This window comes from Oncorhynchus clarkii, chromosome 6, assembly GCF_045791955.1.
Source record: "Oncorhynchus clarkii lewisi isolate Uvic-CL-2024 chromosome 6, UVic_Ocla_1.0, whole genome shotgun sequence".
Lineage (NCBI taxonomy): Eukaryota > Metazoa > Chordata > Actinopteri > Salmoniformes > Salmonidae > Oncorhynchus > Oncorhynchus clarkii.
In genome coordinates this window covers 34,236,261-34,255,363 of record NC_092152.1, presented here as the reverse complement: position 1 = coordinate 34,255,363, position 19,103 = coordinate 34,236,261, and positions in this window count along the sequence as shown.

Below are 19,103 nucleotides of genomic sequence, written 5' to 3'. Positions count from 1 at the left end.
TTCATGATTGTGTCCCACTTGTTGTTGATTCTTCACAAAAAAATACAGTTTTATATCTTTATGTTTGAAGCCTGAAATGTGGCAAAAGGTTGCAAAGTGGGGGCCGAATACTTTCGCAAGGCACTGTAGCTATTTTTAAAACAAGCCATAAAAAGTTGGTTTAAATGTCAGCTTAATCCACCAGAAAAGGCAGAACAAATATTAAAATAAATATTACGGTTAAACTCAAATATACTAATTGATAAAAAAAAATATATATATATATATATTTAATTAAGAAAAAACTGTATAATCTTTGTAAATTAAATAATAAATAGGGCTGGTGGAGTTATGTCACACATGCAGCTAACAAAAATATATGAACATGTCAGCTCTATCCAAAATTACAACCAACTAATTGCAGCATTACCGCAAAAATGGAAGACATGTGGAAGGGGAGAAAGTAAAAACTTGTCTGTTGGCCCTGCATTAAAGATCAAATGTAAAGAAAATTCTGATAAATAAAAAGTATACAAGTTTAATTTAAGGACAAAAAAATTGACAGCTGTGCCATACAGATTGCAAAATAGTTGGGAAGAGTTTTGTCGATGTACCGATGCCATGGCACATGGTATACAGTGCCTTGCAAAGGTATTTATCCCCCTTGGTGATTTTCCTATTTTGTTGCATTACAACCTGTAATTTACAACACCACTAAGCAAGGGGCACCACCAAGCAAGCGGCACCATGAAGACCAAGGAGCTCTCCAAACAGGTCGGGGACAAACTTGTGGAGAAGTACAGATCAGGGTTGAGTTATAAAAAATATAATCCATTATTTAAAAAATGGAAAGAATATGGCAATACAACAAACCTGCCAAGAGAGGCCACTCACCAAAACTCACAGATCAGGCAAGGAGGGCATAATTCAGGCAAAAAAGTTGGAGTATCTGTCCATAGGACCACTTGTGACTCGGGGGGCAGTATTTTCATTTTTGGAAAAAAAAACGTTCCCGTTTTCAACGGGATATTTTGTCAGGACAAGATGCTAGAAAATGACAGCTTAGGATAGAAAACACTCTAAAGTTTCCAAAACTGTACAAATATTGTCTGTGAGTATAACAGAACTGATGTTGCAGGCAAAAGCCTGAGAAAAATCCAATCCGGAAGTACCTTCTGTTTTGAAAGCGCTGCGTTACAATGAGTCCCTATTGAGCAGTGAATGGGCTATCAACCAGATTACTTTTTTCTACGTATTCCCCAAGGTGTCTACAGCATTGTGAAGTAGTTTTACGCATTTATGTTGAAGAATACCCGTAGGCGGCTACATTGCGCAAGTGGTCACCTGATGCTCCAAGAGAGATTCTCGCGTAAAATACAGAGGTAGCCATTACTCCAATCGGTCCTACTGAAAAACGAATTGTCCCGATGGATATATTATCGAATAGATATTTGAAAAACACCTTGAGGAATGATTACAAACAACGTTTGCCATGTTTCTGTCGATATTATGGAGCTAATTTTGAATATTTTTCGCTTTCGTGACTGCAATTTCCGGGCGATTTCTCAGCCAAACGTGAAGAACAAACGGAGCTATTTCGCCTACAAAAATAGTATTTTTGGAAAAAAGGAACATTTGCTATATAACTGGGAGTCTCGTGAGTGAAAACATCCGAAGCTCATCAAAGGTAAACGATTTAATTTGATTGCTTTTCTGATTTCCGTGACCAAGTTACCTGCTGCTATCTGGACAAAATGCTATGCTAGGCTATCAATAAACTTACGCAAATGCGTGTCTAGCTTTAGCTGTAAAGCATATTTTGAAAATCTGAGATGACAGGGTGATTAACAAAAGGCTAAGCTGTGTCTCAATATATTTCATTTGTGATTTTCATGAATAGGAATATTTTCTAGGGATATTTATGTCCGTTGGGTTATGCTAATTAGTGTCAGGCGATGATTACGCTCCCGCATGTGGGATGGGGAGTCACTAGAGTTAAGCCGTACACTCCACAGAGCTGGGCTTTACGGAAGAGTGGCCAGAAAAACTGAGCTTTTGGTCATCAAGGAAAACGCTATGTCTGGCGCAAACCCAACACCTTTCATCACCACGAGAATACCATCCCCATGGTGGTATTCAACATCATACTGTGGGGATGTTTTTCATCGGCAGGGAATGGGAAACTGGTCAGAATTGAAGGAATGATGGATGGCGCTAAATACAGGGAAATTCTTGAGGGAAACCTGTTTCAGTCTTCCAGAGATTTGAGACTGGGACGGAGGTTCACCTTCAAGCAGGACAATGACCCTAAGCATACTGCTAAAGCAACACTCGAGTGGTTTTATTTATTTATTTATAAATATATAATATAATATATATATATATATAAATTCCCTTTATTTAACTAGGCAAGTCAGTTAGGAACAAATTCTAATTTACAATGACGGCCTACAAAAAGACAAAAGACCTCCTGCGGGGACGGGCCTGGGATTTCTGTTTTTTTTTGTCTTATTTCTTGTTTGTTTCACAAAACAAAATGTGCATCCTCAAAGTGGTAGGCATGTTGTGTAAATCAAATGATACAAATCCCCGCCAAAACTATTTTAATTCCAGGTTGTAAAGGCAACAAAATAGGAAAAATGCCAAAGGGGGTGAATACTTTCACCAGCTACTGTATGCACTGATTCAGAAAACTAAACCTGATTCAAAACTTTCAATTTAAATTATTATAAAAAATTATTGCAACCAATAACATTTTATATATTGGGGATACAACCATACCAGCTCTGCAGATTTTGCCGCAAAGAGAATCAATAGAGCATTTGTTTTGGTACTGTCGATATGTAGCTTGTTTTTGGTCGCAGGTTCAGGAATGGCTGAAGAATCCATATCACCTGTCTTTTCGGACTACTGTAGATGAAGGAGAGGAAGCCTCTATTGAGATGTACCCATAGACAGAGGGTTGACCTGACACCTAAAGCATATTTAGCAAACCCAGTCATGTCCTAATAAATGACCCATTTAGATGACATCCCTCAAGGACCTTCAGTATTCACTTCAGTCTCTGCAGCAGTGGTGGCTGGGGGCACTTTATTAAATTAGAGGATGAGTTCATAATGGCATGAATGGGCTGCAGAACAAGTCTGATTATTGAGTTTCGGCTGTCAGTGAAAAGCATCTGAAAATGTGTGAAGACAATGTGTCTTGTGTATAATTTAAAATGTTGAATCCTGCAGGATTTTTCTTTATTTTTCTTATTTTCTACATTGTACTGTACAATAATAGTGAAGACATCAAAACTATGAAATAACACATATGGAATCATGTAGTAACCAAAAAAGTGTTAAACAAATTTTAAAAAAGGGTACCAGTCAAAAGTTTGGACACACCTACTCATTGCCGGATTTTTCTTAATTTGTACTATTTTCTACATTGTAGAATAATAGTGATGACATCAAAACTATGACATAACACATATGGAATCATGTAGTAACCAGAATTTTTTTTAACAAATCAAAATTCATTTTATATTTAAGATTCTTCAAAGTAGTCACCCATTGCCTTGATGACACTCTTGGCATTCTCTCAACCAGCTTCACCTGGAACGCTTTTCCAACCGTCTTGAAGGAGTTCTCACATATGCTGAGCACTTGTTGGCTGCTTTTACTTCACTCTGTGGTCCAACTCATCCCAAACCATATAATTGGGTTGAGGTTGGGTGATTGTGGAGGCCAGGTCATCTGATGCAGCACTACATCACTCTCCTTCTTGGTCAGAGCTCAACAGTCCTATGGTATAAAAGGTAATAGCAGAGCAGTGTTTTTGAAACAGCTGCAATGTATTGACATTTTCCTTATATTTCAGAATTGTTTTGTTGAGTTTTTACCTGAAATTCCATCTACCTGACAGGTAGCTGATTAAACAGCATGAACATTACACAGGTGCACCTTGTGCTGGAGACAATAAAAACCCAATCTAAAATATGCAGTTTTGTCATACAACACAATGCCATAGATGCCTCAAGTTCTGAGTGTGCAATTGGCATGTTGACTGCACAAATGTAAACCAGAGCTGTTGCCAGATAATTGAATGTTCATTTCTCCACCATAAGCCACCTCCAATGTTGTTTTAGAAAATTTGGCAGTACCTTCAACCGGCCTCACAACCGCAGACAACGAGTAACCATGCCAGCCTAGGATTTCCACATCCAGCTTCTTCACCTGCGGGATTGTCTGAGACCAGCCACCCGGACAGCTGAGGAACCTGAAGAGTATTTCTGTCTGTAATAAAGCCCTTTTGTGGTAAAAGAAAAACAACTAATTCTGATTGGCTGGACCTGGCTCCCCAGTGTTTTGAGTTTCCACTTCGTCAGGAGGTGAATTAGCACCAATTGAATGAGGCTTACGTATAATATTAGTTCACATAAAGATTAAGGCAAATTATAAAATTCTGGAGCCCTATTTTCGCCAGTAAATTGTTTCAAAAATGGCCTAATTGTCAACCCAAAATTCAAGACAATCATTGGATTAGGCTGCATTTCACAATATTTTGAATCATGCATTCCTGCTTGGAGATGTTAAATGTAACAACTTATTTTGTTGAATACCATCTCAGCAGTCTATTACAGTTCTTAATAAAGCAATGTGAATGACTTTATAATGACTTTATAAGATGTATTCTATTGTGAAATGTATTCTATTGTGTAACACTACTACTACATTGGGGGGGAGCCATCAAATCATGGGCTGGTGCCACCAACTGAAAAAGTTATTGGCACCAGTGCCACGAAGGAAAATGTTAGTCTGGAGACCTGCCAAGGAGCCATAGGTTGATCATAGTAGAATGGACTGGTGAGAAAATGCATCTATGTTAAACTAACTGTGAAATCATGTACTGTATGTCCATACACACACACAGACTTTTGATCAGGAGGTTTGTAGGTGTGCATGTGCATAGAGTGCAATTGAAAAAATAAAGTGGGTGTGTGTGTTTCTTTGTTCATGGGGTGCTCCACAGTTGTATATACACTATATACCCCTCCTGTCTCAGCCTCCAGTATTTATGCTGTAGTAGTTTATGTGTCGGGGGGCTAGGGTCAGTTTGTTATATCTGGAGTACTTCTCCTGTCCTATTCGGTGTCCTGTGTGAATTTAAGTGTGCTCTCTCTAATTCTCTCTTTCTCTCTTTCTTTCTCTCTCTCGGAGGACCTGAGCCCTAGGACCATGCCTCAGGACTACCTGACATGATGACTCCTTGCTGTCCCCAGTCCACCTGGCCGTGCTGCTGCTCCAGTTTCAACTGTTCTGCCTTATTATTATTGGACCATGCTGGTCATTTATGAACATTTGAACATCTTGGTCATGTTCTGTTATAATCTCCACCCGGCACAGCCAGAAGAGGACTGGCCACCCCACATAGCCTGGTTCCTCTCTAGCCACCGTGCTTCTACACCTGCATTGCTTGCTGTTTGGGGTTTTAGGCTGGGTTTCTGTACAGCACTTTGAGATATCAGCTGATGTACGAAGGGCTATATAAATACATTTGATTTGATTTGATTTATATATACAAAAGTATGTGGACACCCATTCAAATTAGTGGATTTGTCTATTTCAGCCACACGTTACTGACAAGTGTATAAAATCAATTATGTGCTTCCAACTTTGTGGCAACAGATTGGGGAAGGCCCATTCCTGTTTCAGCATGACAATGTCCCCGTGCACAAAGCGAGGTCCATACAGAAATGGTTTGTCGAGATCGGTGTTGAAGAACTTGACTTGCCTGCAAAGAGCCCTGATTTCAACCCAATCGAACTCCTTTGGGATTAATTGGAACGCAGACTGCGAGGCAGACCTAATTGCCCAACATCAGTGCCCCCCTGCAGCAATGTTTCAACATCTAGTGGAAAGCCTTCCCATAAGAGTGGAGGCTGTTATAGCAGCAAAGGGGGAACCAGCCCCATGATTTTGGAATGAGATGTTCGATAAGCAGGTGTCCACATACTTTTGGTCATGTAGTGCATGTGTGCCTCAGAGCATCGTGGACTATGCTCTCACCCCCCTGGTTCTTGTCTGTCACAACCTGAGAGTGCTCTACACATTCTGTCACCTACAGATACACAACAACTGGCTCAGGTACACACACACACACACACACACACACACACACACACACACACACACACACACAGAGAGAGAGACACTGATTGGACCCCATCCAGAAGCAGAGACTACCAAAAAGATGACACGGAAATACCACCACTGGCTGCCTTAAGGCATCCGCATGCTTCCCAGCCAAAACAGTTTGGAAGAGTTAGGGCATATATTATGACGACATTTTGTGACGTTTCTGTTCATTTTGGACTTTGGTGAGGTTTTTGGGGGGCTGTTTGGGCACACAAAACATTTTCAGGAGGCAAGCCGAAGTCGGTAGCCGAAGCCTATTCCCCTTCGTAGGTGATTGTTCAACAGTAGGGATTCTTCAATAAAGTCTTCAGTAAAGACGATTAATTTTCATGCAAAGATTTTTTTGAGAAATGCTGCACCCCCCGTCTTCGTTTGATGTAAAATTGCGCAAAAAATTGCGCATTTATGACAGATTTCTTGAGTTTTTTTACCCCTTTTACTCCCCAATTTTGTGGTATCCAATTGTTGTAGTAGCTACTATCTTGTTTCATCGCTACAACTCCCGTACGGGCTCGGGAGAGACGAAGGTTGAAAGTCATGCGTCCTCCGATACACAACCCAACCAAGCGGCACTGCTTCTTAACGCAGCACGCATCCAACCCGGAAGCCAGCCACACCAATGCGCCGGAGGAAACACCGTGCACCTGGCCACCTTGGTTAGCGTACACTGCGCCCAGCCCGCCACAGGAGTCACTGGTGCGCGATGAGACAAGGACACCCCTACCGACCAAGCCCTCCCTAACCCGGGCGACGCTAGGCCAATTGTGCGTCGCCCCACGGACCTCCCGGTCGCGGCCGGTTACAACAGAGCCTGGGCGCGAACCCAGGGACTCTGATGGCACAGCTGGCGCTGCAGTACAGCGCCCTTAACCACTGCGCCACCCGGGAGGCCCTGTCTTTGATTAATTCTGACTATTTTGAGGAAGTGTATACTGGCTATGGCGTCCCAACATGGACAAACAGTACTATTACCGCTTTCTTCTTGTTTTTCAAGCAAGGGTCTTTTAAGGAGGTACGCGAGCACACTCGTTCGGTTCACAGCTAGGCGCCTGCCGAAATGAAGTATGCTAATGCCTTAACTCTCTTCCTGTCACCTGACTGATATAACCCGCTCCTATAGGTCAGTCCTGCAGATATTTGGCGTGGTCTTCCTTCCTGTGGGTCCAATCACAGGAAGCAGAAACAGACAGCCTCTACTCATGGGCTGGTGCCACCAACTGATGTTACTCATGACCTCCGCAAGTCTGACTCCAACAGTAAGCGCATTTGAAGGGCCTTCATTCTTCAAAAGGAAGAGCAGATTTGGGCTTTACACACACACACACACACACACACACACACAAATACACACACCATCTTTATTTCTCTACTTGGCATGCTGATGGCAGCCCTTCAATCAGAACCCAACCTGTCCCTATCCCCATCTCATCTCCAGGACCATCTCCATCCCACACTCCATCCCACTCCAGCTCTGTTGCCATTCCCATGGACAGCCGCTCCAAATCTCACTAGTGAGGCTGTGGCGTCTGTTGGCTGGAGAGGAGAGATGGAAAGGAGAGAGGAAAAGGGGGAGAAAAAGCTGTCTCCCCACTCAATCAGAACAAACAAATCTCCTGCAGGTTGAGTTCAATAACTACAGGCAGATAGATGTTGGAGGAAGCTTTGAATTGGTCAGTAGCCTACAGAGTAATATGAGAAGAATGCAATTCCTGAATTTATGTAGATATTCTAAACTAAGTGTTTTGATAACTTTCAAATGTAGTAACAGGTCCATGTAGAATAAACAACACTTTACATAATACCAAAGAAGTAGTGTTCTGCTAATATAACAATGTGCACATTTCATCTTTCATTGTCATTCCCAGCCGATACAGATACTGTGCCTATCGGCATTTTGTCTAGTGGTAATGGGGCTACCTTGGCAAACGTGTCAGAGTGGTCATACCCTAGGGCTGTGACAGTCATTACATTTTGACAGCCGGTTATTGTCATGCAAATGACTGCCGGTCTCATGCTAATTTGTTGTGAATGATACAAACCTTAGAATATCTTAGAAATCAAAACATATACAGTATGGGCTGCATGATGCAACTATAGGCTATTGACTATTTGAAAAAGTTACAAGAAAAACTTGCTCTCTGATCCTTGCCTCAGGCTGCACACGCTGTTCTCTCATCAAGTGATAATATACTGAACAAAAATATAAATGCAACCTGTAAAGTGTTTCATGTTTCATGAGCTGAAATAAAAGATCCCAGAAATGTTCCATATGCACAAAAATCTTATTTCTCTTCAACTTTGTGCACAAATTTGTTCACATCCCTGTTAGTGAGCATTTCTCCTTTGCCAAGATAATCCACTTGACAGGTTTGGCATATCAAGAAGCTAATTAAACACCATGATCATTACACAGGTGCACCTTATGCTGGGGACACTCTAAAATGTAATTTGGGCTACACACACACACCAACTTTATTGCTCTCCATGCTGATGGCAGCCCTTCAATCAGAACCCAACCTGTCCCTATCCCCATCTCATCTCCAGGACCATCTCCATCCACACTCCATCCCACTCCAGCTCTGTTGCCATTCCCATTAACAGCCGCTCCCAATCTCACTAGTGAGGATGTGGCGTCTGTTGGATGGAGAGGAGAGATGGAGAGGAGAGAAGAAAAGGGAGAGAAAAAGGTGTGTCTTTGTATGTGCGTGTTTGGCAAGCCTAGGCAGGTTGTGTCTATTTCTGTGAGTAGGTGATTTGTCCATGTGTGTCCTTATTTAGAGAGGTCAGGGTATGTAGTGCTGGATGAATTACTCTCGCTGTTACATTCCTCCTCAACTCTGCCTCGCTCTTTTATTTTTCCATGTCAATTTCTTTAGTCTGTTTCTCCTTTTTTTCTATGTAGCCTATCTGTTGTTCATGATTATCAATGTGTTTTTGTACCATAGAAATACCTTTCTATTTGGGGACAAAGCCCTTGGTTCTAACCACTAGGCTACCTGCCGCCCCAACTTAAGTATGCTCTCTCTAATTCTCCCATATCTCTCTCTCTCCTCTCCCAGAGGACCTGAGCCCTAGGACCAAGTCTGAGGACTCCTGGCTGTCCCCGTCCCCAGTCCACCTTGTCTTTCTGCTGCTCCAGTTTCAACTGTTCTGCCTGCGGTTATGGATCCCTGATCTGTTGCCTGGATGTGCTACCTTCTCCTGAACCTGCTGTTTTTGACCCTCTTTGTCACTCTCCCTCCCTCTCTCTTTCTCTACTGCACCTGCTGTCTCAAACTCTATTTATTTTTATTTAACTAGGCAAGTCAGTTAAGAACAAATTCTTATTTACAATGACAGCCTACAGGCTAGACCAATTATGTACCAGAGAAATCTTAAATCATTTTTGTTTTATGTTTTTCTTCCATGCATAATATGTGGTAGGCTGTTTGTTGTATAAAAGGCACAATCATAATAAAAAAATAAAAAAATGGGCTCATAAGCCTATGCATAAGCTCTAATATTCATATGGAAGTGTTGAATTGATCATCACCTTAGAAAGCGCTGGTCCTTTCATCAGGTTAGGCTTTGAAACAACATCCACAACAACCATGTTTTACACTGTTTCAACCTGCTGTTGAACTTCTTTCTTCAAATTGTTCATCACAGTGAGGTGAGTTTTAAAGGGACTATAGGCCTTGTAACTATAGGCCTTGTTTTAATGATAAGTGTTTGATGTGAATTTCAATTGCATTGATATCAGAGTGGTTAGAGGAACAATAGAGCCCCGAGTACCAGGCCATAGGACCTGATGGTAGTTAGGTGCTACCTAAGCATGTCCAGAGTGCATTAACCATGACACATGGAATTTTACTGCGGTCATGACTCATGACTGCCGGTGTGGTGGTAATACGGTCACCACAACAGCCCTACTCATGACTGCCGGTGTGGCGGTAATAAGGTCACCGCAACAGCCCTAGTCATGCCTTCCTGTGTGGTGTCCCGTATACAACAGGTGTTTCCTGATCCTGGTGCAGAATACAAAGGGTTTCTCCCTCCCCATATTGACTGATACCATTCAATCCAACAATAAAAAGAGGCAATACAAGTAAAAGTTGTGTCTAGTAAAAGTTATGCCGAGTGCCAGGTCTCTCTCCATTCAGAGACATCAGTATCAAGCCCTTCTGTCAGTCTGGACTTCATCACATCATCTTGCGAGTCTCCATGTGGTGGCGCCATACATGTTTCTATGAACACATACACATATAGTCACTGTTCTATTACCAATGTCAGTTAGGATAGGTACTATGTTGAAGTTTGAACAGGTAAGACTAAACCTACCTAATTCTGTTCTCCCCATCGACAACCATTGGTGAGCAGGCAAGAGACTGGAGGTGAGGTCTTTGCAGAGCCCCATTGATTGGCATAGCAGCATAGATCAGCTCCTGGCCCCTCAAAGATACTGGTCGGACACACACACACACACACACACACACACACACACACACACACACACACACACACCAGGCTAGGTAATGCCCTGGACATTATATGCATCTAAGAAGTAGAAAATAAGCAACAAATAAAGTCAGTTTACATAGATTATGTTTCAAAATTGGGTTATCAAATGTATCAAAATAATGAAGTGGGCAAACTTCTGTATTTGTGCAAATGATGAGCCTGTGAAAGATGTTGCCGCTGACAGGTGAAAGTTGCTGGCTGGATACTTGCAAACATCTGCCTGACTGTTTCATTCATAGGAATATTCACAGCGGAGGCATGTCTGAATCAGTGGAGGCTCGGAGGACCATCTGTCACGTCTACTCCGCTCTTCCCCTCCTGCATTTGAAGTTGACGGTTTACTAACCACCGGCCCTGGCAACCATCGTTACGCACACCAGGCACCCATCAATACGCACATCATGAGACATACCTGGACTCCATCACTTCACTGATTACCTCCCCGATATCTGTCACTTCCTTTATTCCATTCCCCAGGTGGTATTGACTGTTTCGTGTCTATACGCTGCTCGTGTTTCTTGTATTGGTCTATGGGCCGTTTATTAAACTCACGACCTGCACTTGCTTTCCGACTCCCAGCGTATATGTCACACCATCCTCCTCAATTAATTTCATAGAAATGGTGAAACATTAAAAGTGATCCTATTTAGATATGTCAACAAATAATTGCTTAAACACACTGTTTTGTAATGTAGGTCTACAGTAGCCTCAGCAGCACTCTGTAGGGTAGCACCATGGTGTAGCCAGAAGACAGCTAGCTTCTGTCCTCCTGTGTGTACGTACTGTACATTGGCTAAAAATACAAAACCTAAGAGGCTCATGGTTCTCACCCCCTTCCATAGACTTACACGGTAATTATGATTGGTTTCAGGATGTCCTCCGAAAAATCATCAGAGCACTTGCATCATGAACTGACATGTTGTCCACCCAATCAAAATAGCAGAGAATGAATCTAGTAAAGAAAGCATAAACTACAGCTAGCTAGCACTGCAGTACGTAAAATGGGGTGAGTAACTCACTCAGAGAGACAATAGTTAAACAGTTTTGAACAAATTAATTTCTTCCAAAATTAGCGAGATGCAAAAGAGAGCTAACTATATTTGGTTTCACTTTCATTTTCACTTAGCTAGTGTCATATACATATATATGTAAACATTCATACACATAGCTCATATATTATACAGCGCCAAGCCAAACCGCCTGACTCAAGTCATCTTACTTACCCCTGCTAAAACAGGAACCAGCTCACTCACCCAGCAATAAAACTACCCCCCTCAGCTCTGTTGTCTTACCACCCCAGGAAACAAAGACATTCCATCGCAAGAACACATACACCCAGCCATAAAACTGACCCCCTCTGTTCTCTTCTTTCACGACCCCCTCTGCTCTCCTGTATCAGATTTCCAGACACACAAATATCTCCTTGTATAAACACACATCTCACCCCCCTCTACTGGTCGGGTGCTCAGAACAAGACTCTGCTGTGCACCAATGGGGCTCCTGCTCTGGCTAGAGCAGGTCCGCCTCCAACCCTTCGGGACCAGTCAGAAGACCAACACGACAAGACTCCACCTACATATTCCCATGTATAAAATCTGCTGTGACCAATGTCTAGGCCCCTTTTTCACCTGACTCATTTAATGAGTTATATGAACTAGGTCCGTGCACGTAAAACGGCAGGACAAGATATCTTTTGACTCATTAAAACTGTCTTTTGTTACAACTGAAATCCACTCTGTCCAGCGTCCGTGATTTGTTCTCGACTCTCCAGTAATTGAACATCAACACTAGTGAATGGAGCTAGCTAGTTTAGCCTTCTCAAACACCCAGCTCAAACCCGAGAGGAATGCCATGTTAACTAGCTGGCTATGGCTATCCAACACTGGAACTCTTCCAAGTCAAGGTAAGCTTTTGGTTTTATTTATTGAAATCAGGTCTCATCAGTGTAACTGCTAAACTGCTTTCTGACTACACTGTACTGCATGATTGTAGTGGGTTTACTAACACAGTTGTAGTAGCTACGGTACGTCTACTATGACGATATCATAACCGCCATCGATAAAAGACAATACTGTGCAGCCGTCTTCATCAACCTGGCCAAGGCTTTCGACTCTGTCAATCACCGCACTCTTATCGGCAGACTCAACAGCCTTGGTTTCTCAAATGACTGCCTCGACTGGTTCACCAACTACTTCTCAGATAGAGTTCAGTGTGTCAAATCGGAGGACCTGTTGTCCGGACCACTGGCAAGTCACTATGAGGGTGCCACAGGGTTCAATTCTTGGGCCGACTCTTTTCTCTGTATACATCAGTGGTGTCGCTCTTGCTGCTGGTGATTCTCTGATCCACCTTTATGCAGACGACACCATTCTGTATACTTTTGGCCATTCTTTGAACACTGTGTTAACAAACCTCCAGACGAGCTTCAATGCTATACAACACTCCTTCCATGGCCTCCAACTGCTCTTAAATGCAAGTAAAACTAAATGCATGCTCTTCAACCGATCGCTGCCCGCACCCACCCGTCCGTCTAGCATCACTACTCTGGAAGGTTCTGACTTAGAATATGTGGACAACTAAAAATACCTAGGTGTCTGGTTAGACTGTAAACTCTCCTTCCAGACTCACATTAAGCAACTCCAATCCCAAATTAAAATTAAAATCGGCTTCCTATTTAGTGTCAAAGCATCCTTCACTCATGCTGCCAAACATACCCTCGTAAAACTGACCATCCAACCGATACTTGACTTTGGTGATGTCATTTACAAATTAGCCTCCAACACTCAGCAAATTGGATGTAGTCTATCACAGAGCCATCCGTTTTGTCACCAAAGCCCCATATACAACCCACCACTGCGACCTGTATTCATTGGCAGCACCCACCCGTAGCACACGCTCCAGCAGGTATATTTCACTGGTCATCCCTAAAGCCAACTGCTCCTTTAGCTGCCTTTCCTTCCAGTTCTCTGCTGCCAATGACTGGAACAAATTGCAAAAATCACTGAAGCTGGAGTCTTCTATCTCCCTCACTAACTTTAAGCGTCATAACAGCTTACCAGTCACGTCCTGACCTTAGTTCCTTTTTTATGTCTCTATTTTGGTTTGGTCAGGGCGTGAGTCGGAGTGGGCATTCTATGTGTTTTTTCTATGTTTTCTATTTCTATGTGTTTGGCCTGGTATGGTTCCCAGTCAGAGGCAGCTGTCAATTGTTGTCTCTGATTGAGAACCATACGTAGGTAGCCTTTTCCCACCTGTGTTTTGTGGGTAATTATTTTTCTGTGTGTGTTTGTGTGCACCTCTGTTGTGTCACGTTCTTTGCTGTTTACCTGTTTGTTTTTTGGTAATTTCAATTTCACTTTCATTAAAAGATGAGGAACTACATGCACGCTGCGCCTTGGTTGATTTATGACAGGGAGTTTGAGGATAGCGAGCGTGACAGAATTACCTACCACAAGAAGACCAAGCAGCATTCGCCAACCTGGAGGAGGAGTTGGACCGGGGAGGAGAGAATGGTGGAGGACAAGACCCGGCCACTGAAGAACGAGAGGCAGTCACCAAAATGTTTTGAGGGGGGGCACACGGGGAGTGTGGCGGGGTCAGGTTGGAGACCTGAGCCCACTCCCCATGCTTACCGGGGCGAGCAGGTGACAGGTCAGGCCCCGTGCTATGGGGTGATGCGCACTGTGTCTCGGCCGAGTATTCACAGGCCGGTGTGCTTGGTGCCAGCTTCCCGCATTTGCCGGGTGGAAGCTGGCATCCAGCCAGAACGGGGGGGGGGGGGGGGGGGGGGGGGCAGCTATGCGGTCGAGACCGCCAGTGCGCCTCCAAGGCCCTGTCTATCCGGTGCCTCCTCCACGCACCAGGTCTCCTGTAGGTCTCCCCAGCCTGGTGGGTCCTGTGGCAGCCCCACACACCAGGCTGTCTCTCCGTCTCCTCCCTCCAGGTTCTCCCGTCAGTCAGGAGCTGCCTGAGCCGCCTGTCAGTCATGAGTTGCCAGAGCCGCCCGTCAGTCAGGAGCTGCCAGAGCCGCCCGTCAGTCAGGAGCTGCCAGAGCCGCCCGTCAGTCAGGAGCTGCCAGAGCCGCCCTTCACTCCGGAGCGGCCAGAGTCTCCCGCCTGTCCGGCGCCACCAGAGTCACCCGCCTGTTCAGGGCCCGTGGTAAGGGTCCATCCACCGTGTGGGGTCGGCGGTGAGGGTCACCACTCCAGAGGCGCCACCTAAGTGGGCCAAGACTAAGGTGGAGTGGGGTCTACGTCCCGCACCAGAACCGCCACCGCTGTGAAATGCCCACCCAGACCCTCCCCTATAGGTTCAGGTTTTGCAGCCGGAGTCCGCACCTTTGGGAGGGGCACTGTCACGTCCTGACCTTAGTTCATTTTTATGTCTCTATTTTGGTTTGGTCAGGGGGTGAGTTGGGATGGGCATTCTATGTGTTTTTTCTATGTTTTCTATTTCTATGTGTTTGGCCTGGTATGGTTCCCAATCAGAGGCAGCTGTCAATCGTTGTCTCTGATTGAGAACCATACTTAGGTAGCCTTTTCCCACCTGTGTTTTGTGGGTAATTATTTTTCTGTGTGTGTGTGTGTGCATCTCGATTGCGTCACGTTCTTTGCTGTTTACCTGTTTGTTTTTTGGTTATTTCGGTTTCATTTTCATTAAAAGATGTGGAACTACATGCACGCTGCGCCTTGGTTGATTTATGACAGGGAGTTTGAGGATAGCGAGCGTGACATTACCAATCATTGCACCTGTACACAGCCCATCTGTAAATAGCTCCTTTGCATCTCTACTTGCACATTAATCTTCTGCATATCTATATCTCCAGTGTTTCATTGCTAAAATGTAATTATTTCACCACTATGGCCTATTTATTGCCTTACCTCCCTATTCTTTCTACATTTGCACATACTGTATATAGATTTTTTTATTGTGTTATTGACTGTACGTTTGTTAATCCCACGTGTAACTCTGTGTTGTTTGTGTTGCACTGCTTTGCTTTATCTTGGCCAGGTCGCAGTTTTAAATGAGAACTTCTTCTCAACTGGCCTACCTGGTTAAATAAAGGTAGAATAAAATGACACAACAATGTAGGCTGTGTGTAGTGTAGTTGGTGGTCATGGTGTGAAGGTTTGGCTTTGAAAGACTTTTCCACCTGGTCACAGACAGCTGATGTGTTGTGCATTGAAGTCCACAAGAAAAGGTGAGATGAGGAGAACGAGTAGATAATTGCAAGAAATAATTATACAGTGCATTTGGAAAGTATTCATACCCCTTTACTTTTTCCACATTTTGTTACGTTACAGCCTTTTTCTAAAATGTATTAAATTGTTTATTTCCCCTCATCAATCTACACACAATACCCCATGATGACAAAGCAAAAGCAGGTTTTTAGAAATTGTTGCTATTTCAAAAATAATACTGAATATCACATTTACATAAGTATTCAGACCCTTTACTCAGTACTTTGTTGAAGCACCTTTGACAGCGATTACAGCCTTGAGTCTTCTTGGGTATGATGCTACAAGCTTGGCACACCTGTATTTGAGGAGTTTCTCACATTATTCTCTGCAGATCCTCTCAAGCTCTGTCAGATTGGATGGGGAGCATCGCTGCACAGCTATTTTCAAGTCTCTCCAGAGATGTTAGATCAGGTTGAAGTCCGGGCTCTGGCTGGGCCCCTTGGACATTCAGGGACTTGTCCCGAAGCCACTCCTGCGTTGTCTTGGCTGTGTACTTAGGGTCGTTGTCCTGTTGGAAGGTGAACCTTCGCCCCAGTCTGAGGTCCTGAGTGCTCTGGAGCAGGTTTTCATCTCTCAATCCTGACTAGTCTCCCAGTCCCTTCCGCTGAAAAACATCCCGAACAGCATGATGCTGCCACTACCATGCTTCAACGTAGGGATGGTGCCAGAATTCCTCCAGAGGTGACGCTTAGCATTCAGGCCAAAGAGTTCAATGTTGGTTTCATCAGACCAAAGCATCTTGTTTCTCATGGCCTGGGAGTCCTTTAGGTGCCTTTTGGCAAACTCCAATCAGGCTGTTATATGCTTTTTACTGAGGAGTGGTTTCTGTTTGGCCACTTGATCATAAAGGCCAGTTGGAGGAGTGCTGCAGAGATGGTTGTCCTTCTGGAAGGTTCTCCCATCTCCACAGAGGAACTCTGGAGCTCTGTCAGAGTGACCATCGGATTCTTGGTCACCTCCCTGACCAAAGCCCTTCTCCCCCGATTGCTCAGTTTGGCCAGGCGGCCAGCTCTTGGAAGTGTTTTGTTTGTTCCAAACTACATTTGAGAATGATGGAGGCCACTGTGGTCTTGGAGACCTTCAATGCTGCAGAAATGTTTTGATACCCTTCCCCAGATCTGTGCCTCAACACAATCCTGTCTCGGAGCTCTATGGACAATTCCTTCAACCTCATGGCTTAGTTTTTGCTCTGACATCTACTGTCAACTGTATATAGACAGGTGTGTGCCTTTCCAAATCATGTCCAACCAATTGGACACCACAGGTGTACTCCAGTCAAGTTATAGAATACTTATGGAAATAAGATTTTCGCTTTGTCATTATGGGGTATTGCGTGTAGATTTTTTTACATTTAACTTCTTATGGGTCAACATCCGGTGAAATTGCAGAGCGCAAAATTCAAACTACAGAATTAAAAATATTTAACTTTCATAAAATCACAAGTGTTATACATCAAAATAAAGCTTAACTTCTTGGTAATCCAGCCGCTGTGCCATATTTCAAAAAGGCTTTACGGCGAAAGCACACCATGCAATTATCATCCAGGCAGGTGCGCCACGAAAGTCAGAAATAACGATATAATAAATGCCTTACCTTTGATGATTTTCTTCTGTTGGCACTCCAAAAGGTACCAGATACATCACAAATGGTCCTTTTGTTCGATAATGTCCTTCTTTATATCCATAATAACTCAGTTTAGCGGGCGCACTTCAGTGAATAATCCACCCAGTTTACCTCCAACAAAATGCAAACAAAATGAATCCCAAACGTTACTAATAAACTTTTACAACCAAGTCAAACAACATTTATAATCAAACCTTAGGTACCCTAATACGTAAATAAATTATACAATTGAAGACGGAGAATCTTTATTGTCTTTACCCGAGAAAAATACCAAAGAACGTGCTCTCTTCCACACGCTTGGAAACACTACAGCCAAAATGGAAGCCACCTAGAAAAACTACCATTTCTGGCTCATTTTTCCAAAAACCAACATGAAACTCTTTCTAAAGATTGTTGACATCTAGTGGAAGCCCTAGGAACTGCAATCTGGGAGGATTTCGCCTTATAATAAAAGTGACAGCCATTGAAAACAGTGGTAGGTTGAAATATTAATTTTTCTGGGATGGTTTTTCCTCGAGGTTTCGCCTGCCATACCAGTTCTGTTATACTCACAGACATAATTTTAACAGTTTTATAAACTTTAGAGTGTTTTCTATCCAAATCTAAATTATATGCCTATTATATATATTGTATGTGTCGAACTGCTTTGCTTTATCTTGGCCAGGTCGCAATTGTAAATGAGAACTTGTTCTCAACTTGCCTACCTGATTAAATAAAGGTGAAATAAAAAATAAATAAAAAATTTTAATAAATATGCATATCCTAGCTTCTGGGCCTGAGTAACAGGCAGTTTACTTTGGGCATGCTTTTCATCCGAACGTGAAAATACTGCCCCCTACACAAGAGAGGTTAATCCATTTCAGAATAAGGCTGTAACGTAACAAATTTTGGAAAAGGTCAAGGGGTCTGAATACTTTCTGAAGGCACTGTATATACGGTACGACAGGCAACATGATCATACTGTTTTTAATGTGGGTTCTATGAAAATGAACTGTGTTTGCATGTGATCAGGGGTGTATTCCGCCAATTCTGTTGAAAAACGTTTCTTAAACGGAAGCAAACAAAATGGGGATTAACATACTTGAACTTGTCCAATTGAAACTCAAATGTACAAATACTAGACTAATGATTACATCCTATATCAGCTAGATGCAGGCAATAGTGTGCAAGGCAGTATTGAATGTGTCACTGTCTGTCACCTTGATTACTTAAAATTCTCTCGACCTGTAAACTTTCGTTCATAGGCTAGGTTGTAGTAACCTCATGATGGGTATAGGGAAAATTTGAGCATCATGTTGTAGCCTAAACCTATCGGTCTTACATTGAGCTGGGTGAATGGAATGTGAATGACAGTCATCCGATATGCTGCCATAGAAATAAGGCCATGCTCATAAAACAATTATCATCCTCCCTCATCTTAAACGGGATAGACCACCACTGGTCTACATGATGCTGATGAAAGCCTCCTTGCTGGACTTCTCTATGCTGCATGTCCGGCTGCAAACTGGACATCTCTCTTACAACTGCAGCAGGCAATCTTATGAGGTGGTGTGGACTGGGAGGGTATGTGACAGGGTGA